A 22702-nucleotide genomic window follows, 5' to 3' on the forward strand; every position below is an offset into this window, starting at 1 on the left:
GACCCGAGACTCGAACTCGAGACCTTTGCTTTTCGCGAAGAGTTTGGAAGGTAGGGGACGAATTACTGACAGAACTGAAGCTGTAAGGGCGGCTCCTGAGTTTTGCTTGGGTGGCTCAGTTGGTGGAGCACTTGTCTGCGAAAGGCAAAGGTACCGAGTTCGAGTCTCGGCCCGGCTCACAGTTTTGATCTACCAGAAAATTTTATTTCTTTTTCTTCTCTCTAACACCCGCAGATATTCTATTGCGTATCCTTGATATGGGCTAAAGTGATTTCTATACGCTGTGCCAGCCGCAGAGAAGCAAGGTCAGTTCAACAGAATAACCGTTTCAAGCCCCGCTGGTTTGCATTAGCCTCTGGTGCCGGACTCAGAGAGAAAGAGGAGGATGGATGCTGCAGATAGCTGTACATTGTGCTCTGTCAGCTTCCTGGAGACATTTTATGAACCAGGGGCATCTCCTACTTCTTTCTACTAAGAATATCTGCGAATTAGCTTGGTGGAAAGAGAATTTGGTAGATAATATGGCCAGTTTTCTGAGTCACTGTTACGAAAAAACTTTCTACGGGAGATACCGATTTAGAAAGCTTTCTAAAAGTCATGGGCAGTCCTTAGGAATGACGGTCACAAGCTTGCGCTGCCTGTTCGGCATCTAGTTCAACATTTTTTCCCGTTTCCTTTTTTCTCTTTTTATGTTTCCACGCTTGAAGGCCGTGCGCAAAAGGCGACAAATATAAGACATCTGGATTGGCTGGAGTATCACGATGTAAAATTTTTAGACGCAAGTTGTTGGAAGAGAGGTTTCAGTACATTTGATTGGAATTTTGTCTACAGTCGTGGAAGCACAGCGGCGTCTGCTTGATTTTTTCGTTGATGGAACAAAAATGTTACTTTTCGATGGGCAATTGCTGCTTGAGACGCTGGAAACGTCCGCCGAACTGAGGCACTCTGCGCTCTTAACTTCATTTCGGATTTTGCTCTGACAAGGGAACCTCCCCATCGCACCCCCCTCAGATGTAGTTAGAAGTTGGCACAGTGCATAGGCCTTGAAAAACTGAACACAGATCAATCGAGAAAATAGGAAGAAGTTGTGTGGAACTATAAAAAAATAAGCAAAATATACAAACTGATTAGTCCATGCACAAGATAGGCAACATCAAAGAGAGGCGGAACTCAGCAGCGCCGTGGTCCCGTGGTTAGCGTGAGCAGCTGAGGAACGAGAGGTCCTTGGTGTTCAAGTCTCCCCTCGAGCGAATTTTTTTTTTTTTATTTTCCTTAAAGTTATGATCTGTCCATTCGTTCATTGACGTCTCTGTTCACTGTAATAAGTTTAGCGTCTGTGTTTTGGGACCGCACCATTAGTAGACGAAAGGACGTGCCTCTCCAATGGGAACCGAAAACATTTGATCGCAAGGTCATAGGTCAACCGATTCCTCCACAGGAAAACACGTCTGATATATTCTATACGACACTGGTGACGGCATGTGCGTCACATGACAGGAATATGTTGTCGACCCACCTGACTTCTACACTTGGCGAATGGGTAAAAAGATTCTTCTACGTTGCCCGATTTAGGGTTTCTTGTGGATGTGATAATCGCTCCAAAAAAAGTGATGAAAACATAAGATTTTCTCGCATAAACTGCAACAAATGAATCCAAAAGTCTCACAGTCGCACACTTTTCCCTGTGCTCTGTCAAAACATATGTTTTTAACGTTTTCAAATTTTTCCGTGTGTAGACCGTCAAATACTGCATATGTCCAAGCAAATCTGAACATGTCCTGGAATTTTGGATAGCGAAGTTGATTATGTGTGAGTGCCTAAACTTTGATAATTGTCTGAAAATAAGAAATTAAAATTTTCTCGCGAATGAAGACTTGAACCAAAGACCTCTCTTTCCGCAGCTGCTCACGCTACCCAGGGGACCACGGCGCTCCTGAGTTCTGTCTATCCTTGATGCTGCCAATCTTGCGCATGGACTAATCAGTTTGTATATTTTGCTTATTTTTTCATAGTTCCACACAACTTCTTTCTGTTTTCTCGATTGATCTGTGTTCAGTTTTTCAAGGTCTATCCACTATGCCAACTTCTAACTACATCTGAGGGGGGTGCGATGGGAGGTTCCCTTGTGAGTAGAGCGACTTCAGGCTCTGCTTGCAGGGGGGACAAACCGGCCGCTGTTCACAGCAGAGCGTCTTCGCGTCTTACACTTGGTAGACGCCTTGGGTTCGGCATGCAGCTGGGACACTTTGCAGTCACGAGATGTGACGAGGACGTCGAAATCTTCAAGGACATGTCGCATGAATTAGAATTCACATTTGACGAAAGTCAAGCGCTCCAGAGAATGACAGAAAAAGAGAATGATAATGGTGGCAACTTTTGCGGACCGCCCAGATGGAATAATGATAGAAGAATAGACTGTCAGGAGGGGGCGGTCCATTTAATCTATACCCAGCTAATAGAGGAGCAGAGAATACTAACACCCAAATAATTGACCACAGTTTGCAACAAACTTAAAAGGGCCAGACAGGAAAAGGCAACAGGCGGAGGGAGATTGTCAAGATCTAACCAACAAATGTAAGGGATAACAGTCACGTGGAACATCCATCACAGCAATGACTAGCACAGATGTGGATTGGCTGTAAGAATACCTTCAGAAGGAATCGGACTGAGTCAATTCAACGCAATAGGATATGTAATTACGCCAATGAAGGTGAAGGAAGATGATAACGTTGATGCCCTAAATTAAAACAGTAGTGACGCGGGAGACTAGAAAACTAGAGAATATCAGGAGGATCACTGAACTATTTGCACGCCTGGTCACATAGCAGAGGGAGCGGTAGGGCATCAAGAACATCTACATGTACGTGATTACTCTGCTGCTCACAATAAAGTGCCTGGCAGAGGGTTCAATCAACCACCTTCAAGCTGTCTCCCTACCGTTCCACTCTCGAACGGCGCGCGGGAGAAACGAGCACTTAAATTTTTCTATGCGATCCCTGATTTCTCTTATTTTATCGTGATAATCATTTCTCCCTATGTAAGTGGGTACCAATAGAATGTCGTTGCAATCAGAGGAGAAAACCGGTGATCGAAATTTCACGAGAAGATCCCGTCGCAACGAAAAACGCCTTTGTTTTAATGATTGCCACTCCAACTTACGTATCATGTCTGTGGCACTATCTCCCCTACTTCGCGATAATATAAAACGAGCGGCCCGCCTTTGAACTTTTTCGATGTCATCCGTCAGTCCCACCTGATGCGGATCTCACACAACACAGCAATACTCCAGAATAGGGCGGACAAGGGTGGTGTAAGCAATCTCTTTAGTAGGCCTGTTTCACGAAAAAAGAGGGTGCGTCAAGAAGGGAACTGTAAGAACGGATTCAGATCATTCTAACGAAACACGAAGCACGATCTCATAAGTGCGTGAACGGGTTTTGAAGGTCTGCATCAGTCTGAGACTACGTAAGCTTTTTGTAACACTGGAATAGATAACAATGACTACACCATAAAAATATGACTGTTTTCTTTTGTCCTAGGCCGTCCACAGATTCGAGCGACGTCCAGCTGGAGGAGAAGATCAGGAGAGAATGATTCGTATGATTATTATAACTGGTAGGAAGGTGGTACGACTGATGAGAAGCGGATGATGCAAGAGATGAGAGGAGAAAACAGACACAAGTGTACAATATGTAAAGTTTTCCTGTTCTTGTACGGACTGGATCATCGATAATTATGCACTTTAACGCATGAATTGCATGCTAGTCTAAGGCAAGAATTACATGACATGAAGGGCGTACATAAGCTTAAAACATCGCATGACAAAAAAAGAAAAATAATGGTGCATGAAAATTTCCGCGCTGCAAATCGTTACGAATAACGACTAAGATGTCAAATGGCTAGCTATTTCACAAATTGAAAAATTAATCAGATTACCACCTAACACTTACTGGTGGGATTATAAAGACATCCAAGACGTATAAAGAAACCGAAAGACTTTATTCAGACTGCAGATATTGTAAGGGATTTGCACAAAAGGAAATCTTGATACCAACACTTTTCTTTTAAATAAATTAAAACCATCGTTAAAGACAATGTAACCCAAAATCTGGCACGGAAAGGTGATTTCACTTCTGATGTGATAGGAGCCATCTTCGTAGACACAAATGAAACCTGGCTGTATATGTATAAGGAAGCCTACATGAAAGAAAGAGATGGCGCATCAGATTAATTAGAGCTTTATTTTGCAATAACCTTGACAGATATTACAGCAACTTTCATTCTGAAGTGCACATCTATATCCATACTCTGAAAAACCATTGTGAAATGACGTGATGTCTAAGGTTTTCCTCGGCATGATCGATTAGCGGTGCGCTCCCAAAAAACAAATGAGCTACAGAGGGGTGCGCCGGGAGTCGACCTCTGCTATAAATAGCGGCGCAAAACCAACAACACTTCCATCTTTCTTTTAAAGATATTTATTTAGCATTCAACAGTTCCACATAATAGCAGAAAACAAACTCATTTCAAAAATCCTTATATATAAAATTCTCGTGTCACAGTGTTAGTTACCATGCTCCTCCGAAACGGCCCCATCGATTCTGATGAAATTTTACTTGTATATTCGGTAGGTCTGAGAATCGGTCGTAATCTATTTTTCATACCCCTAAAAAGTGATAAGGGTGGTCCAACCCAAAAAATATTTTCTTATTTTTTTGGACAGAACTTTTTATTTTTATTTTTTATGATGTAGCGTTAAAAAATACACACAATCCTAAATTTTCACCCTTCTACCACCAACCCCAATTTTTAATAGCGATTTTAGTAATGTAATAATTTCCAAACCCGGCCGATAACTGATCAATTATCACTTGATCAACGGTTTGATCGATTCTGATGAAATTTTACATGTATATTCGGTACGTCTGAGAATCGGTCGTAATCTATTTTTCATACCCCTAAGTGATAAGGGTGGTCCACCTCAAAAATTTTTTCTTGTTTTTTTTTTTTTTTGACTGGACGTTTTATTTTTATTTTTCTATGATGTGGCATTACAAAATGCACGCAACCCTAAATTTTCACCCTTCTACCACCAATCTATTTTTTAATAGCGATTTTAGTAATTTAAGAAAATGTACCAAAAGCAACAACTCGAATATCCCTCCTTGAATAGACGTAACTAGAGCGAGAAGTTTAACTAGTTAGCACGCGTCATTCGCCAAACCGACATTTAGTGCACACACATCGTTTTTTATTTTACGATCAAATTCTTTTAGTCGAACAAAGAAGTTCCTATGCTCTCCTTTGCTCCTCTAAAAGAATTTAATCGTACAATATTTTTACGTACGATAAAAATCGATTCATGTGCGCTTGGCCTTATTCATAATGCCGCTATGTTTGTATGCTCATGGACGAGCCGTGTATCGGCTGCAGTTGTTAAATCCGCGCGAGCTACCGTAGAAACGCTAGAACTAATAGTGGCCGATACTGCCGGACTTCCCCCTAAGCCTTTCCCCACTCCGTACACAGTTTTCGGCCATTATTATTGTTTGTGTCACGAGCTCCCGCCAGCAACGGCTATTGTGTGACACGTATACATTGTGTTACACGTATACAGCCGGCCGGAGTGGCCGAGCGGTTCTAGTCGCTACAGTTTGGAACCGCGCGACTGCTACGATCGCAGGTTCGAATCCTGCCTTGAGCATGGATGTGTGTGATGTCCTTACGTTAGTTAGGTTTAAGTAGTTCTAAGTTCTAAGGGACTGATGACCTCAGCAGTTAAGTCTCATAGTGCTCAGAGCCATTTTGAACACGTATACATTATTCTTATAGACTAGAGATAATTTGTATGGCAAAACAACGTTTGCCGGGTCAGCTATAACATATAAAGATTTTCAGAGGCGGAACAAAGTTCACCGGGTATAGCTAGTAATTATATAAATTACAACAGATTCACACTTCAGTCTTTTACGGAAATCCGCAAGAAATTGTCCATTGAGATATTTCTTGGATGACACTTTTGTAGAATTCACATTACATTTTTAAATGAGATTCCATGTCAAAATATTATCTTAAGCTTTACATTTTGGAATCTCGAGAAAATTCGTGTACGTAAGCCTGCATTTAGTATGACGAGTTACTTTCTCGCCTTCATACCGAAAGTATGGCAGATACAGTAAGTCGTCTGTTAATTTAAATACAAACATTATATGAATTGTGTGTGCCATGACCCATGTTGTTGACTGTCGCTTTGCTTTGGGAAAACGGTTTCCAATCGGGTATCATGGCGTTAGAAACGTGCATATTAAGTATGTCCGTTCTATTTGTAAGTAGGCTGTTTTTGTTTTCTTATTGGTAATGCCACGTAGCGCTCTGTACGAAAATCACTGGCTGTGCTGTGTGCAGTCTGTGGCTAGTTTGCATTGTTGTCTGCCATTGTATTGTTGGGCAGCTGGATGTTAACAGCGCATAGCGTTGTGCAGTTGGAGGTGAGCCGCCAGCAGTGGTGGATGTGGGGAGAGAGATGGCGGAGTTTGGTAATTTGTCATGAACTGCTATATATATTCTGACTATTAAGGTAAATACATTGTTTGTTCTCTATTAATATCTTTCATTTGCTAACTATCCCTATCAGTAGTTAGTGCCTTCGGTAGTTTGAATCCTTTATAAGTTGCTGCTGTTTGCCAGGCATAGTGTTACTGAATTTGACTTTGTATTACGCTGTTAAGCCAGTTTACTACTAATTTATTTTTACTGTTTGCTGCACATTGCCTTAGATTAGTTGTAATATTACAATTGCTTTGCTAATTTCTTAATGCTGCTTGCTTCGCAAATCTGCGTTTTTTTCATTGCTGTTTATATTAATTGCTTTATGTGATGGTGCATTGCCTCGTCCCTTGGTATATATATCTGAGCTCAGTAGATTTAAGTTAGCTTAAGGGGGGGGTAGACTATATAAGAAACTAACTATGATGACTTGGAAGAAATGTATTGAGAAGCTATATGAAAATGGTTTGGGCAAAAAAAAAAAAAAAAAGGATACTGTACAGTGGAGAAAAACTATTTTTGACAGAGGATGTGAACAGAATACAGAAGGCAGGCTTAGATAGGACTTTTGGGAATAATGATGAATGAAGGGAGATCTCCAAGAAGCAAAGAAAGTTTTGTTTGCAAAATACTGCAATGAAACAAACCCTGTCCTTTCCTTTTGTGTTATCCCACTATGTGTTTGGGTACCCGTGTGTAATTATGTTCTTCCTGTCTTTATATGTTTATCTGATAAGACTTATGTTGTAGAATTTTTCTAATACTCAGCTACATTCACTATGATGAGGAATACTGTTATCCTCAAATATACTTTGCATTAATAATATGTTATTTTCTTTGTAAAGATGTTTAGACATTATGTATTCTGTTTTGTTTTAATGCTCATGTGTAAAGTTGATGTTTCAATAATTATTCTGATCTTTTATGTCATAATTCCTGTAACACTGATGTATATGTCTATTTCTATTCTTTTGTAAAGCCTGTACTACAAATGTTATCTGTATTGTTATGTTCTTTAATGATGTATTTTGTACCTTTGTAATCGTATTCTTATGTTATAAAATTGTAATTGACACCAGTTCATCAAATTAAGTAACTTGTAAGCATTCATTTCACTGCACACATTTCTGTTGGTCATAGTAATACTCAATATGTAAGAAGTTGGGACTGTTAGTGTTTGCACATGTGTTAAAAATTCAGCAAGGGACTGGATAACAGCATTGCTGGTTCTAAGGACAATTCCAAAAACTTTGTGCGTGCACAAGTGGTGGTTTATGGACTTGCTATATTGTCTGGAAGACTTCTAAGAACAATTCGAAAAACTTTGTGCGTGCACAAGTGGTGGTTTATGGACTTGCTATCTTCTCTGCAAGACTCTTCGATGGTGATTGTGCACCTGCACAGTCGCAGCAGATGGCTGGTGACCATCATCTCTACAAGGACTACAGTGGGTCTACACCTTTGATGACCCACCAATACCATTATCTCTACAAGGACTGCAGGGGGTCTGCACCTCTGGTGGCCCACCAATACCACAATCTCTACCAGGACTACAGTGGGTCTACTCTGTGATGACCTACCTACCAATATTCTTCAAAACGTCGAATGACTGCTGTGGGTTTGCTCTGTTGTGGCCCATTACCTGCCAGCATGTCAAGAGTCAGCACTGTCTTTCTGTTGGAAGGACAACACTACTTCTTCAAGACTGCATGGACATCCACTACTTCCGTGCACATTTTCTTTACAGTGATGAACAATCTGGACTGTCTTTATGGACTGTGAGAAAATTTTAACTTTTGACCAACATTGTATCAATAAGTGTGTGTATTTGATATCTTTGTTATTGTAATTATGAAAAATTTTATAAAATCATTATTGGCCACTGCCCAAAAATATTTTGTAAAATTTTTTGTGGGGAACATGGGGGCTATGTAAGTAGGCTGTTTTTGTTTTCTTATTGGTAATGCCACGTAGCGCTCTGTACGAAAATCACTGGCTGTGCTGTGTGCAGTCTGTGGCTAGTTTGCATTGTTGCCTGCCATTGTATTGTTGGGCAGCTGGATGTTAACAGCGCATAGCGTTGTGCAGTTGGAGGTGAGCCGCCAGCAGTGGTGGATGTGGGGAGAGAGATGGCGGAGTTTGGTAATTTGTCATGAACTGCTATATATATTCTGACTATTAAGGTAAATACATTGTTTGTTCTTTATTAATATCTTTCATTTGCTAACTATCCCTATCAGTAGTTAGTGCCTTCGGTAGTTTGAATCCTTTATTTAGCTGGCAGTAGTAGCGCTCGCTGTATTGCAGTAGTTCGAGTAATGAAGATTTTTGTGAGGTAAGTGATTTCTGAAAGGTATAGTTTAATGTTACTCAGGGCCATTCTTTTGCAGGGATCTTTGATAGTCAGATTGCGTTGCGCTAAAAACATTGTGTGTCAGTTTAAGCACAGTCGTGTATAATTTGTTCTAAAGGGGACGTTTCATATTCACCAGTCGAATGGTGATCCTTACGGCGTGCGATATTGCGTCATATTTCGGGCACTCGAACGATGTTCGATTGTGACCTCAGAACTACAATTTCCACATGTGGCTGACAGTTTTAACTGGATGGAATAAATCATGGAGTAGATACGTCGGGATGGAGTCCAGGCAGCGAGTAGATACAGTAAAAGACACACACACACACACTAAACACTCGAAAGCATCCCATCAATTGGTTCAATTGGCTCTGAGCACTATGGGACTTAACATCTATGGTCATCAGTCCCCTAGAACTTAGAACTACTTAAACCGAACTAGCCTAAGGACAGCACACAACACCCAGCCATCACGAGGCAGAGAAAATCCCTGACCCCGCCGGGAATCGAACCCGGGAACCCGGGCGTGGGAAGCGAGAACGCTACCGCACGACCACGAGATGCGGGCGAAAGCATCCCATAATCACTGTGAAATGTGTGCTAGAGAGTATTTGCCATTGTACTAGGTAATAAGATTTCCCCCATTCCATACATGTGTGTGGCGCAGGAAGTACGATTGCTTAATTCTTCTTTGCGTGTTGTAAAAAGTCCCTTCATGGTCCATACGGAAGCGATACGCAGAAGGCACCAGTACATACAGGGGTGGAACAAAAATATGGAAACGTGGCGAGAACGGCATGCTTGAACATAAATGCAGATGCTTGCCAAGCCCGCAGGATGCGCTGTTGTATTTGACCACGAACGGTCATGTCCTATGTTCTCAGTATGTTGCAAGTGTCAGTGGTGGTCGAAACAGTGTTCTGTATGGTTTAGGGCATTACGTCGTAGCTAAGTGACTTCGAACTTCGGCAAATTGCTGGTGCTTGTACGGCGGGTTATTTTGTAATAGCCGAAGTGTCTGATGTTTCAAGAGACACAGTATCGAAGATTTATACCGCATACAGGGAAATCACAAATAACCATCGGCTAACAAGGGGAGGCCACGACCTTTGGAACGCGGATTACTGCAAATTTCGCACACTCGTGCTACTCCATGAGGGCAATAAAATGTGTGAGCAGTAGCGCGTGCTTCTCAAGCGTTATTGAGAAAATCGCAAGATAATTTCGGTCGTCAGATATATACCTGTGTGTGGCCATTTTTACCATGAAGCAGCGGCAGCCGAGTGGGTAGCGTTCAAGCCCCGTACTCGCTGGATCGAGTCCCGTTCGTAACTTTTTTTATTTCTAACACAGCCATTTTCTTTACTATTTATATTACAGTTGATATAATGAGAAAAATGCGTGTAATCGGATGAACTTTTATTAAATTTACAATGTTATTTGGCAGTCTACAAATTTGTACTATCACAAATAATATAATATTCATAACTATCGACTAGTAAACGACCAAACGCATGAAGTGATACTAAAAATGTTTGCTTGTCCGCGTCTTCAAAACTGTCCGTATTTAATCGAAAGAGAACGAGAAATTGCTTTTCGTGAAGACGCTATTAAAATACACTCGATACCGCGTGACCAATTATCACCGCCGATACTTAAGGAAATGCTGCGTTATGCATGGTTTGCTTCCAAATTATCGGCTGAGAGAGAGGTTTTTGAAAGTGTTAACGAGGTTTGTTTTTCCACGGAAAACCTCAAAAGACCTTGCGTGTGCGGAAACAAAGCATTTATTCAATGCAGCTGGTGCCGTTTAACTTTATTTTTTCCATGTTTTTTCGAAAAATAGCATCCTGCAACTTGTTCTCGTAATGTCGAAAGCGACGATTAATTGAACATCTTTCGAAAGCCGTCTGTGCCGGTCAAAACTTGCAGGTAACAAGTGCAACAAGTAGTTTCGGGCTCCTTCCAGGTATAAAGCATTTTTCAAATGACGGACAAGCATACATTTTCAGTATCACTTTATGCGTTTGGTCGTTTACTAGTCGATAGTTATGAATATTATATTATTTGTGATAATAAAAATTTGTAGACTGTCAAATAACATTGTAAATTTAATAAAAGTTCATCCGATTACACGTATTTTTCCAATTATATCAATTGTAATATAAATAGTAAAGAAAATGTCTGTACTAGAAATAAAAAAAACTGACGAACGGGACTCGATCCAGCGATTACGGGGCTTGGACCTTAACCACTCGGCTGCCGCCGCATCGTGGTAAAAATGGCCACGCACGGGTATATATCTGACGACCGAAATCATCTTGCGATTTTCTCAATAACGCTTGAGAAGTACGCGCTACTGCTTACACATTTTGTTGTACTCTGGAGTACTATGAGTGTACGAAGTTTGCAGTAAATCCGCGTTCCAAACGTCGTGGGCTCCCTTGTAAGTCACAACGCGGACAAAAGAGCGTGTAGTCTTTTCGTGTCAGACCGTGACGTTGACTAGTGAGTGTATCGTGTTCAAAGATTTGGAGGTCAGTAAGTTCATGCAGCATTACGCCTCCCCACACCATAGCACCTGGACCACCAACACGATCACGATCGACAATGCTCATGATGCATAACCTGTTCCTACCTGTGGCCATATGAGGGTACGTCCAGAGTCACTACTCAGACTGCATCTGCTCTCATCCGAGAAGAACACGCGATCCCACTGCTCGTTGGTCCAGTCGCTATGCTCTTGACACCATCGCAAACGCTACCACTGCTGTAATGGTGTCAACAGAATACAACGTACTGGTCGTCAGGCAAAGAGTCCAGCCCCACACAGTTCAAATGGTTCAAATGGCTCTGAGCACTATGGGACTTAAATTCTGAGGTCATCAGTCCCCTAGAACTTAGAACTACTTAAACCTAACTAACCTAAGGACATCACGCACATCCATGCCCGAGGCAGGATTCGAACCTGCGACCGTAGCTGTCGCGCAGTTCCAGATTGTAGCGCCCAGAACCGCTCGGTCAATCTGGCCGGCTCCCCACACAGTCGCCAATCCATTGCCCAATAGGAGATTGCGTGTCTTGCAGTCCCGTTGAATATGGTTGCAATTTCACCAGCTCTTTAGTGTGTGTCCTTTCATGCCTGTTGCACATCTGATGCTGCAGTTGACGCTCGTCGACCACCTCCTTTCCTTCGGGCAGCAGGGCCTGTGGTTCGGAGTGCCTCCCATGCACGTGAGACAATGCTGTGAGCAGTACCAAACTCCTGGGCTACACTCGTCACACTTCGCCTTTCTTCCAGTTTCTTCTTGATTCGTCCCCGTTGAAATCATCCGGATGTTGTCTCCGGACCATGTTGTAATGAGGGCAACATCACACTGCACCATAACTGCTCGCTGATTGACAAACACAGTCTCTTACCGTTGCTTCAACTTCCTCGTGTTACGGGGCCAGCCCCATTTGGCGCAATGCTCACGCTGACAGCACACTATGCGGCGTTCAGCTTTCTATGGACGACTGGGAGTCCCCTGGCAACATGCCCGCGCTCTTTCATTCATTTCTACTGAGTGGTTAATGTATTATGTTATTTTATCTATTTTGTCCTTAAGTTTTTTAGAGCAATAAGTTAATATAGAAAAAAAAATTATACGTCTTAATCGCCTGGATTCGAGTCTGTTTTCATTTTCAAGTGCATCACCATTAACACGATCAAGCTTTTGTTTTAATAGATAACACATAGTAAAACTGCTGAAAAAATATGCTATGCTCCACATAAATCCGAGTTCCAGAAGACCACGAATACGTAGTCACAATACGATGACATACATCTGAGTACATTCAAAGTTCAATGACATTCCTATGAATGGTGGTGCTCTTGGAGATGACAGTGAACTAGAAACTCGCCAATGGTGATGCATAAAGAAACTGTTAAACGGAAGTAGCATTGAAGGTATAATTAGTTCACTTTATAAAGACAACACGGTCTATTGAATAAACGCAGCGATCACACTATTTGATCTTTATGTTTTACTGTTTTGATCATAGGAGCTGAAGAATACTTACCGGTTTCAATAACGAAATACTATTATCATAACTGAGTACTATATCAAAATCGACGCGTCAAGACACAAGCTACGTTGTGGTAATTACAGATCCACACTCATTCTATGCTTGCCTTGGTACGGTTTGCGACTTATCGCTCTGATGATGATGGTATTTCACAACCGAAACTGGTAAGTGTACTTAAATATCTGCTGTCAAGAAGGAGTAATGGAAAGTTCAAAGAGTTACGAAGGTGCAGAGGTCGCTGGACTGCACATCACCTTCAGTTTCTCGAAGGGCTCCCCATTACAGCGGCACCAGACACAAAACATACAGCGGAGCTGCAGTTCAAGCGGAGGAAACGAGTATGAGAATTTCGAAACACCAAGGGAATAATAAATCGATACATAGACAAAAGTCTGACGTTCGCAATAACGTTCACTTCTTTAGTATCCTCCAAGTTCAGTAAAGTTTCAAGTACTAGTGTATCTACAATTAAAATCGAGCTGTTGTAAACACCTTTCTGTGTGTCGTAGCAAATCCGTATTTACTTCAGGAGAAGTTCGAGCGGTAGACGACACACATAAAATATTAGTTCATTTTACTGCAACTCTTTAATTAGAGTACTTAACTTAGATGTAGTCCATGTCCATTTGAATGACAACATACAGGGTGGTCCATTGATAATGAGCAGGCCAAATATCTCACGAAATAAGCATCAAACGGAAACACTACAAAGAACGAAACTCGTCTAGCTTGAAGGGGGAAACCAGGTGGCGCTATGGTTGGCCCGCTAGATGGAGCTGCCATAGGTCAAACGGATACCAGCTGCCTTTTTTTTAATAGGAACCCACATTTTTATTACATATTCGTGTAGTACGTAAAGAAATATGAATGTTTTAGTTGGACCACTTTTTTCGCTTTGTGATAGATGCCGCTGTAATAGTCAAACGTATAAGTACGTGGTATCACGTAACATTCCGCCAGTGCGGATGGTATTTGCTTCGTGATACATTACCCGTGTTAAAATGGACGGTTTACCAATTGCGGAAAAGGTCGATATAGTGTTGATGTATGGCTACTGAGATCAAAATCCCCAACGGGTGTGGGCTATGTATGCTGCTCGGTATCCTGGACGACATCATCCAAGTGTCCGGACCGTTCTCCGGATAGTTACGTTATTTAAGGAAACAGGAAGTGTTCAGCCACATGTGAAACGTCAACCACGACCTGCAACAAATGATGATGCCCAAGTAGGTGTTTTAGCTACTGTCACGGGTAATCCGCACATCAGTAGCAGAAAAACTGTGCGAGATTCGGGAATCTCAAAAACGTTTGTGTTGAGAATGCTACATCAACATCGATTGCACCCGTACCGTACTTTATGCACCAGTAATTGCATGGCGACGACTTTGAACGTCGTGTGCAGTTCTGCCACTGGGCAGAAGAGAAATTACGGGACGATGACAGATTTTTTGTACGCGTTCTATTTAGCGACGAAGCGTCATTCACCAACAGCGGTAACGTAAACCGGCATAATATGCACTATTGGGCAACGGAAAATCCACGATGGCTGCCACAAGTGTAACATCAGCGACCTTGGCGGGTTAATGTATGGTGCGGCATTATGGGAGGAAGAATAATTGGCCCCCATTTTATCGATGGCAATCTAGATAGTGCAATGTATGCTGATTTCCTACGTAATGTTCTACCGATGTTACTACAAGATGTTTCACTGCATGACAGAATGGCGATGTACTTCCAATACGATGGATGTCCGGCATATAGCTCGCGTGCGGTTGAAGCGGTATTGAATAGCATATTTCAAGACAGGTGGATTGGTCGTCGAATACCACGGTCCGCACGTTCCCCAGATTTCTTTCTGTTGGGAAAGTTGAAAGATGTTTGCTATCGTGATCCACTGACAACGCCTGACAACATGCGTCAGCACTTTGTCAATACATGTGCGAACATTACGGAAGGCGAATTGCTCGTTGTTGACAGGAATGTCGTTACACGTATTGCCAAATGCATTGAGGTTGACGGACATCATTTTGAGCATTTACTGCTTTAACGTAGTATTTACAGGTAATCACGCTGTAACAACATGCGTTCTCAGAAATGATAAGTTCACAAAGGTACATGTATCACATTGGAACAACCGAAATAAAATGTTCAAATGTACCTACGTTCTGTATTTTAATTTAAAAAAACCTACCTGTTACCAACTGTTCGTCTAAAATTGTGAGCCATATGTTTGTGACTAATACAGCGCCATCTATCACAAAGCGAAAAAAGTGGTCCAACTAAAACATTCATATTTCTTTACGTACTACACGAATATGTAGTAAAAAATGGGGGTTCCTATTTAAAGAACGCAGTTGATATCCACTTAAACTATGGCAGCGCCATCTAGCGGGTCAACCATAGCGCCATCTGGTTTCCCCCTTCAAGCTAGACAAGTTTCCTTCTTTGTAATTTTTTCGTTTGTCGCTTACTTCGTGAGATATTTGGCCCGTTCACGACCAATGGACCACCCTGTATATTTATTACTGTCGCATACTACAAGAAGAACTTAGAAGAAATTTTTATACTTAACACAGCTAATGCAGTGAGCGCTCAGCTACGATCTACTCTCTTCTGCAAGAAGGAAGTCAGTACCAAGACCAAGTTATCTGTGCACCGTTCAATCTTTCGACCAACTTTGTTGTATGGGAGCGAAAGCTGGGTGGATTCAGGTTACCTTATCAACAAGGTTGAGGTTACGGATATGAAAGTAGCTAGGATGATTGCAGCTACTAGTAGATGGGAACAATGGCAGGAGGGTGTCCACAATGAGGAAATCAAAGAAAAACTGGGAATGAACTCTATAGATGTAGCAGTCAGGGCGAACAGGCTTAGATGGTGGGATCATGTTACACGCATGGGAGAAGCAAGGTTACCCAAGAGACTCATGCGTTCAGCAGTAGAGGGTAGGAGGAGTCGGGGCAGACCAAGGAGAAGGTACTTGGATTCGGTTAAGAAGGATTTTGGAGTAACAGGTTTAACATCAGAAGAGGCACCAATGTTAGCACTGAATAGGGGATCATGGAGGAATTTTATAAGGGGGCTATGCTCCAGACTGAACGCTGAAAGGCATTATCAGTCTTAAATGATGATGATGATGATGATTAACTACTACTGAAGGGCAATTACCTATCAATATACATTTAACTTTAAACTTTGGTTCACAGTTGTAACTAATACTAGCACTGCTGTCGAATCTGAACTATGCTGATGCTACTCTCTTAATCGATGATCACAGAGTGGGGCGAACAGCGCTGCGCTCTGACGTGAGTACACACCCGACAGCGGCGCCGTATGGAACCTCTTGATGGCGTGTCTCCGCCAGCGTCTCTCATTCGCGGCTGCGTCTGGCAGCGATCGTCTTAGGTGATGGTGCCGTCGTGAGCTACCAACCGTAACCAGGGACCTTATTCGTCGGACGACACCGCAGCTGTTTTGGCAGAAAAGCAGTTTCAGCACAGGGTGCTTCAGAAAAGTTCATTTAATTGTGCAAGATAATGTCTGCTACAGTAAAGAAAACAGAAATTTACTCCTTTGTACTACAGCCCACGTGAGGTCTTGGTCCCTCTGACGACAGCAGCACAAACTTGACGATATCTTTCTCGTTTCTTAGTCCCATTTTTCTCAAGTCATTCCCGTCATCGTCAAGCTATCGTTTCTGTCGTCTCCCTTTCCACCTTCTTCCACCCGGATTTACCGTGTAGACCACCTTGACAGATCTATTCTCTGACTTTCGCTCTTCATGGCCCAACCATCTTAATCTTAATTTTCAAAACTAGGTCAGCATAACCGTACTGTTCTTCAGACTCCTTGTTTTCCGTACTCTCCATTGCCCTTCCTCACTCACCGCTCCAAAAATCTTTTTTAGTAATTTCCTCTCCCAACTTCTTAAAAAAACTGCTCTTATGCACAGTCATTGTTCATCTTTCTGAGCTATTCATTACTACCGGCGTTATAATCGTTCAACAGACAGTCACCTTCGAATTACTGTCAGGCTACGTGAGTGAATAATCTTAATAAGCCTCCAGTTCTCTCTTCCCACCACGGCAATCCTTGCTTTTATTTCTCCACTTAGGCTGATATCATCGTCTACCAGCGCTTCCCAAGTACTGAAACTTTTCACATCTCTCGTAGTTGGCTCCATTCTAATTGTTGCATTTCTCTTCGACAGCAGCATTGCTGCTGGAAGCGAAGAGATACTGTGTTTTGGTATCGTTTACTCGAAGCTCCCAACTCTTCTGCATCCTTTTCTAATCTGCCAAATCCTTCTCCCAACTCTTCCAATCTTCTACACAGCATACAAACTGTGGTGTCACCGCCAGACACCACACTCTCTAGGTGGTAGCCTTTAAATCGGCCGCGGTCCGTTAGTATACGTCGGACCCGCGTGTCGCCACTATCAGTGATTGGAGACCGAGCGCCGCCACACGGCAGGTCTAGAGAGACTTCCTAGCACTCGCCCCAGTTGTACAGCCGACTTTGCTAGCGATGGTTCACTGCCTACTTACGTTCTCATTTGCCGAGACGATAGTTTAGCATAGCCTTCAGCTACGTCATTTACTACGACCTAGCAAGACGCCATTATCAGTTACTATTGATATTGTGAATCATGTACCGTCAAGAGCGACGTTCCTCATTAATGGATTAAAGTTGAGTATTCCACCAGCTACGTCCGTTTTTCTAAATTCTAATTTCCTTGTCCTGTTCCAGACCTCACGCCAGCCTGCGTGAGCTAAAACGCGTGCCTTTCGGCCTCCTCTAGTAACACGGTGTTGGCTCTCCTGCCAACCACAACACAAACATCATCGTCATCTGATAGTTTTCTGTTCATACGCTTAAACAGAATGTCACCTGGGTTATCAATCTCCACTCTTTTCATCACTCTCTCCAACACTATGTTGAAAAGTAGTGTGGGTAACACGTCGCGCGCCGTAGCCCTTGGTTAGCTTCAAATTGTTCAGTGAGGTTTCCTTCTACTTTCACTTGACATTTAGTGCTATTGAGGGTCATTTTTACCAATCCGATTCGTTTAAACGGAAATTATATGTCTATTAGGGTCTGATACAGTTTTTTCTTATAACGCTATCATAAGCCCGTTTGAAACCAACAAAGAGCTGACGTACATCCACATTATATTTATAGCTATTTTCCTTTATTTGTCTTATGTCTTCAAGATGTGGCTAGTCGTTGATCGACCCAGCTGAGAACCACATTGGTAGTCTCAAATATCTCCTCTGCAAGTGGAGCGAGTCTCATAGCAATGGATTTGAATAACACTTTGTACACAACACTGCACAAATCGATGCCGCGGTAATTTCACAATTTGCTTTGACCTCCTTCTATCGGGCAAATAGTGGCCAAGTTCCACTGGTCCGGCAACACTTCTATTTCCCTTATTTCAACGTTCAGCTGGTGTCAAAACGTGCCAGATGTTCATTCCCACCCATTAGCACCCTTCCCTGGAGCATTCTACATCTACATCTACCTCTACACGATTATTCTGCATTTCATAGTAAGAGCCTGGCATAGGGTTCAACGGACCATCTTCAAGCTATTTTTCTAATGTTCCACTCTCGAGCAGCGCGCTGGAAAAACGAACGCTTAAATCTTTCCGAGCGAGCTCTGATTACTCTCATTGTACTACGAGGATCATTTCTCCTTATGTAGACGGGCGGCAACAAAATATTTTTGATTATTTCGTGAGAATATTCTGCCGCCTGTGTTTCAAAGATTGTCACCTCAGTTCGTGTATCATATCCATGGCACTATCTCCCCTAGTTCTCAATAACACAAAACGAGCAGCCCTTTATCTTTTTCGAAATCCACCGTCAATCCTGTCTGATATGGACCCCACACCGCCCATCAATGCTCCAGAAGAAGACGGACAAGCGTAGTGTAGGCAGTCTCTTTAGTGAACTTGTTGTGTTTTCTAAGTGTTCTGCCTAAATCACAGTCTTTGGTTCGCTTTCTCCACAACATTATCTACGCGATCGTTCCAAGTTAAGTTATTTGTAATTGTAGCCCCTAAGTATTTAGTTGAATTCACAACCTTTAGAGTTTTGTGGTTTATCGCGTAACCGAAATTTATTGTGTAACCGAAATTTAGCGGATGCTCGGATGACTTCACACTTCTCATGGTTTAGAGTCAGTGCCACTTTTCGCATCATACAGATATCTCGTGGAAATCATTTTGCAATTGTTTTCGATCATCTGATTACTTTCCAAGACGGAAGATGGCAGCATCATTTGCAAACAATCTAAGAGGGCTGCTCAGATTGTCATCTAAATAGATCAGGAACAGCTGAGGGCCTCTAAAATTCCTTAGGGAGCGGCAGCTATCACTTCCGTTGTAGTCGATGACCTCTCGTCAATTACTGAGAACTGTGACCTACCGGACAAGAAATTACGAATCCAGTCGAACGAGTGAATCGACACTCGGTAAGCATGCAATTTGCTTAGAAGCAGCTTGTGAGGAACGGTGTCAAAAACCTTATGGAATCCTAAAAACATGGAATCAATCTGACATCCCCTGTCGATAGCACTTACTACTTCGTGACAATAAATAACACATATTTGTGTTTCACAAGAACGATATTTTCTTTAGTATTTTGGTTGCCAATCTGACTTCCTTTATTGTTGGAGTCAATTCATACAATTTTATAAGACATCTTGTTTTTATTTTGGCACTAAGAAGAAGCGGTTTTTAGCACTTAAATTGTATAGCTATTCCAGTCTATTCATGGTCATTTTCCGAAATAGTGTGTAAATTTCTTTTGTTTCAAACTCGTATAGCATTTGAAAGCAGTACGATTGCGTAGACGTTTCAGTAACATCAATTCATCTGGAATTGTTTTCGGCTGACGTATTGGTAACGCATTAGTTTTCCCTGCTGTGACGTTCCCTCCAGGTGATACATTATGTCTTTCCCCTGAAATGCCTCTTTCCTCGTCCCTTCGCCATCACCGTCCATCTCTGTATCGTAACAGGGGGCAATACGAAATATCTTCTTCGGCCATCTTACCGTACCCAGCCTCACTGTTATTCTGCAACCGGGCATCTATGTCACTATCTTCCACATTCGAACAAGCAGGAATTGTTGCTAACGTTTCAAGGAAATAAGAATTGCTGACAGTTTCACAAAGCTCAAATCATATTGTTTTCCATGACTTCAAAATCGACCGTAATAATGGTAGCTGGAGGGGAGGAAGAGTAATTGTAGCGTCCCGTCAACACTGAGATTATTGGAGACGGATAGTAACTGGAAGCTCTGGACTATCGACCTGTATTCCACCTGCGGCAACAGCACGACAGCTAAACAGTAGTTACACCGTATCCTACGAACTGTGTACGCACGTTTTCGAGTTAAAAAAATGGAAACAAGAAACGAATACGGATAAAACGGAAATCCGGATTGATGGGGGTCGGATAAAAGAGGTTTCAGTGTACAGCAGCACACAAGTGAAGCAAGAAAGGCACCTATGTTTTGATTCTTGGTTATATAGCAAGGTGGGTGATGCGGTGAAGTGAGAGGGGTTTGCCCAACTTGACACATGCTCCACTGTACTAGTTCTACCGAAAAGTGGTAATTACTAGGACCATTCATTGGGACGAAACCTGTACTGTTGCAAGAAATTCGATTAAAAACTGATTAAAACTGGAGCAGCTTATCCACTGGCGAATAAAGCGTGAATTCCTGTACCTCGGCATAGGTTAGCCAGGTTATGTACTCTAAGAAGAAAAAAAAGAAAGAAAAAGAAGGAAACGACGCGCCAAGAATGAATTGTCCGATTGGGATGGAAATCAGTAGATGTGCCATTCATGTACTCACTCCGTCCTCAGGCCACGAGTGGCCTACGGGGACCATCCGACCGCCGTGTCATCTTCAGTAGAGGATGCGGATAGGAGGGGCGTGTGGTCAGCACACCGCTCTCCCGGTCGATACGATGGTTTTGTTTGACCGTAGCCGCTACTATTCGGTCGAGTAGCTCCTCAGTTGGCATCACGAGGATGAGGGCACCCCGAAAAATGGCAACAGCACATGGCGGCCCGGATGGTCACCCATCCAAGTGCCGACCACGCCCGACAGCGCTGAACTTCGGTGATCTCACGGGAACCGGTGTATCCACTGCGGCAAAGCCGTTGCCGCTATACATGTACAGACAAATAAATGGGTACAGTTTTAGAAAAATTGGATGATTTATTCAAAAGAAAGGGCTTTTTAGACTGAGCAACCAGCATCGCATTGGTCCACTTCTGGCCCTTGTGCAAGCAGATATTTGTCTTGGTACAGATTGATAGAGTTGTTGGACGTCCTGAGGGATATCGTGGCAAATTCTGTCCAACTGATGCGTTAGGTTTCCAAAATCCCGATCTGTCTGGAAGGCCCTACCCATAATGCCTCAAACGTTCTCAATTCGGAAGAGATCTGTTTAGCTTGCTGGCCAAGGAAGCGTTTGGCAAACACGAAGACAAGCAATAGAAACCCTCGGTGTTTGCGAGTGGGCATTGTCTTGCTGAAATGTAAACCCACGATGGCTCGCCATGAAGGGTAACAAAACAGGGCAGAATATCGTCGACGTACTGCTGTGCTGTGAGGGTGCCGCATATGACAACAAAAGGAGTCCTTCTATAAAAAGAAATGCCACTCCAGACCATCATTCCTGATTGTAGGGTGGTATGACGGGCGATAGTCAGCTTGGTATTCCATCACTGTCCGGAGCGTCTCCATACACGTCTTCGGTCCGGATTCTCATTGACTGTAGTAGAATTGCCTTCAGCGATGGGTCTCGCTTCGGACTGAGTCCCGATGACCAACGAAGCTGTGCCTGGAGACATCTCTACATCTACATCTACGTGATTACTCTGCTATTCACAATAAAGTGCCTGGCAGAGGGTTCAATCAACCACCTTCAAGCTGTCTCTCTACAGTTCCACTCTCGAACGGCACGCGGGAAAAACGAGCACTTAAATTTTTCTGTGCGAGTCCTGATTTCTCTTACTTTATCTTGATGATAATTTCTCCCTATGTATGTGGGTGCCAACACAATGTTTTCGCAATCGGAGGAGAAAACTGGTGATTGAAATTTCGTGAGAAGATCCCGTCTCAACGAAAAACGTATTTGTTTTAATGGTTGCCACTCCAATTCACATATCATGTCTGTAACACTATCTTCCCTATTTCGTAATAATACAAAACCTTCCCTGTACTTTTTCGATGTCATCCGTCAGTCCCATCTGATGCGGATCCCACACCGCACAGCAGTACTCCAGAATAGGGCGGACAAGCGTAGTGTAAGCAGTCTCTTTGGTAGACCTGTTGCATCTTCTAAGTGTTCTGCCAATGAATCGCAGTCTTTGGTTTGCTCTACCCACAATATTATCTATGTGATCGTTCCAATTTAGGTTATTTGTAATTGTAATCCCTAAGTATTTAGTTGAATTTACAGTCTTCAGATTTGTGTGACTTATCGCGTAATCTAAATTTAGTTGATTTCTTTTAGTACTCATGTGAATAACTTCACACTTTTCCTTATTCAGGGTCAATTGCCACTTTTCGCACCATACAGATATCTTATCTAAATCATTTTGCAAGTCGTTTTGATCATCTGTTGACTTTACAACACGGTAAATACAGCATCATCTGCAAATAATCTAAGACAGCTACTCAGATTGTCTCGTATGTCGTTAATATAG

General features: G+C 42.5%; 1 pseudogene; it reads right to left on the reverse strand.

Moving 5' to 3' along the window:
* Window positions 1-21035: 21035 nt before the first annotated feature.
* Window positions 21036-21153, reverse strand: LOC126102258 (5S ribosomal RNA; annotated as a pseudogene).
* Window positions 21154-22702: the final 1549 nt, after the last annotated feature.

Source organism: Schistocerca cancellata, chromosome 9, assembly GCF_023864275.1.
Source record: "Schistocerca cancellata isolate TAMUIC-IGC-003103 chromosome 9, iqSchCanc2.1, whole genome shotgun sequence".
NCBI lineage: Eukaryota > Metazoa > Arthropoda > Insecta > Orthoptera > Acrididae > Schistocerca > Schistocerca cancellata.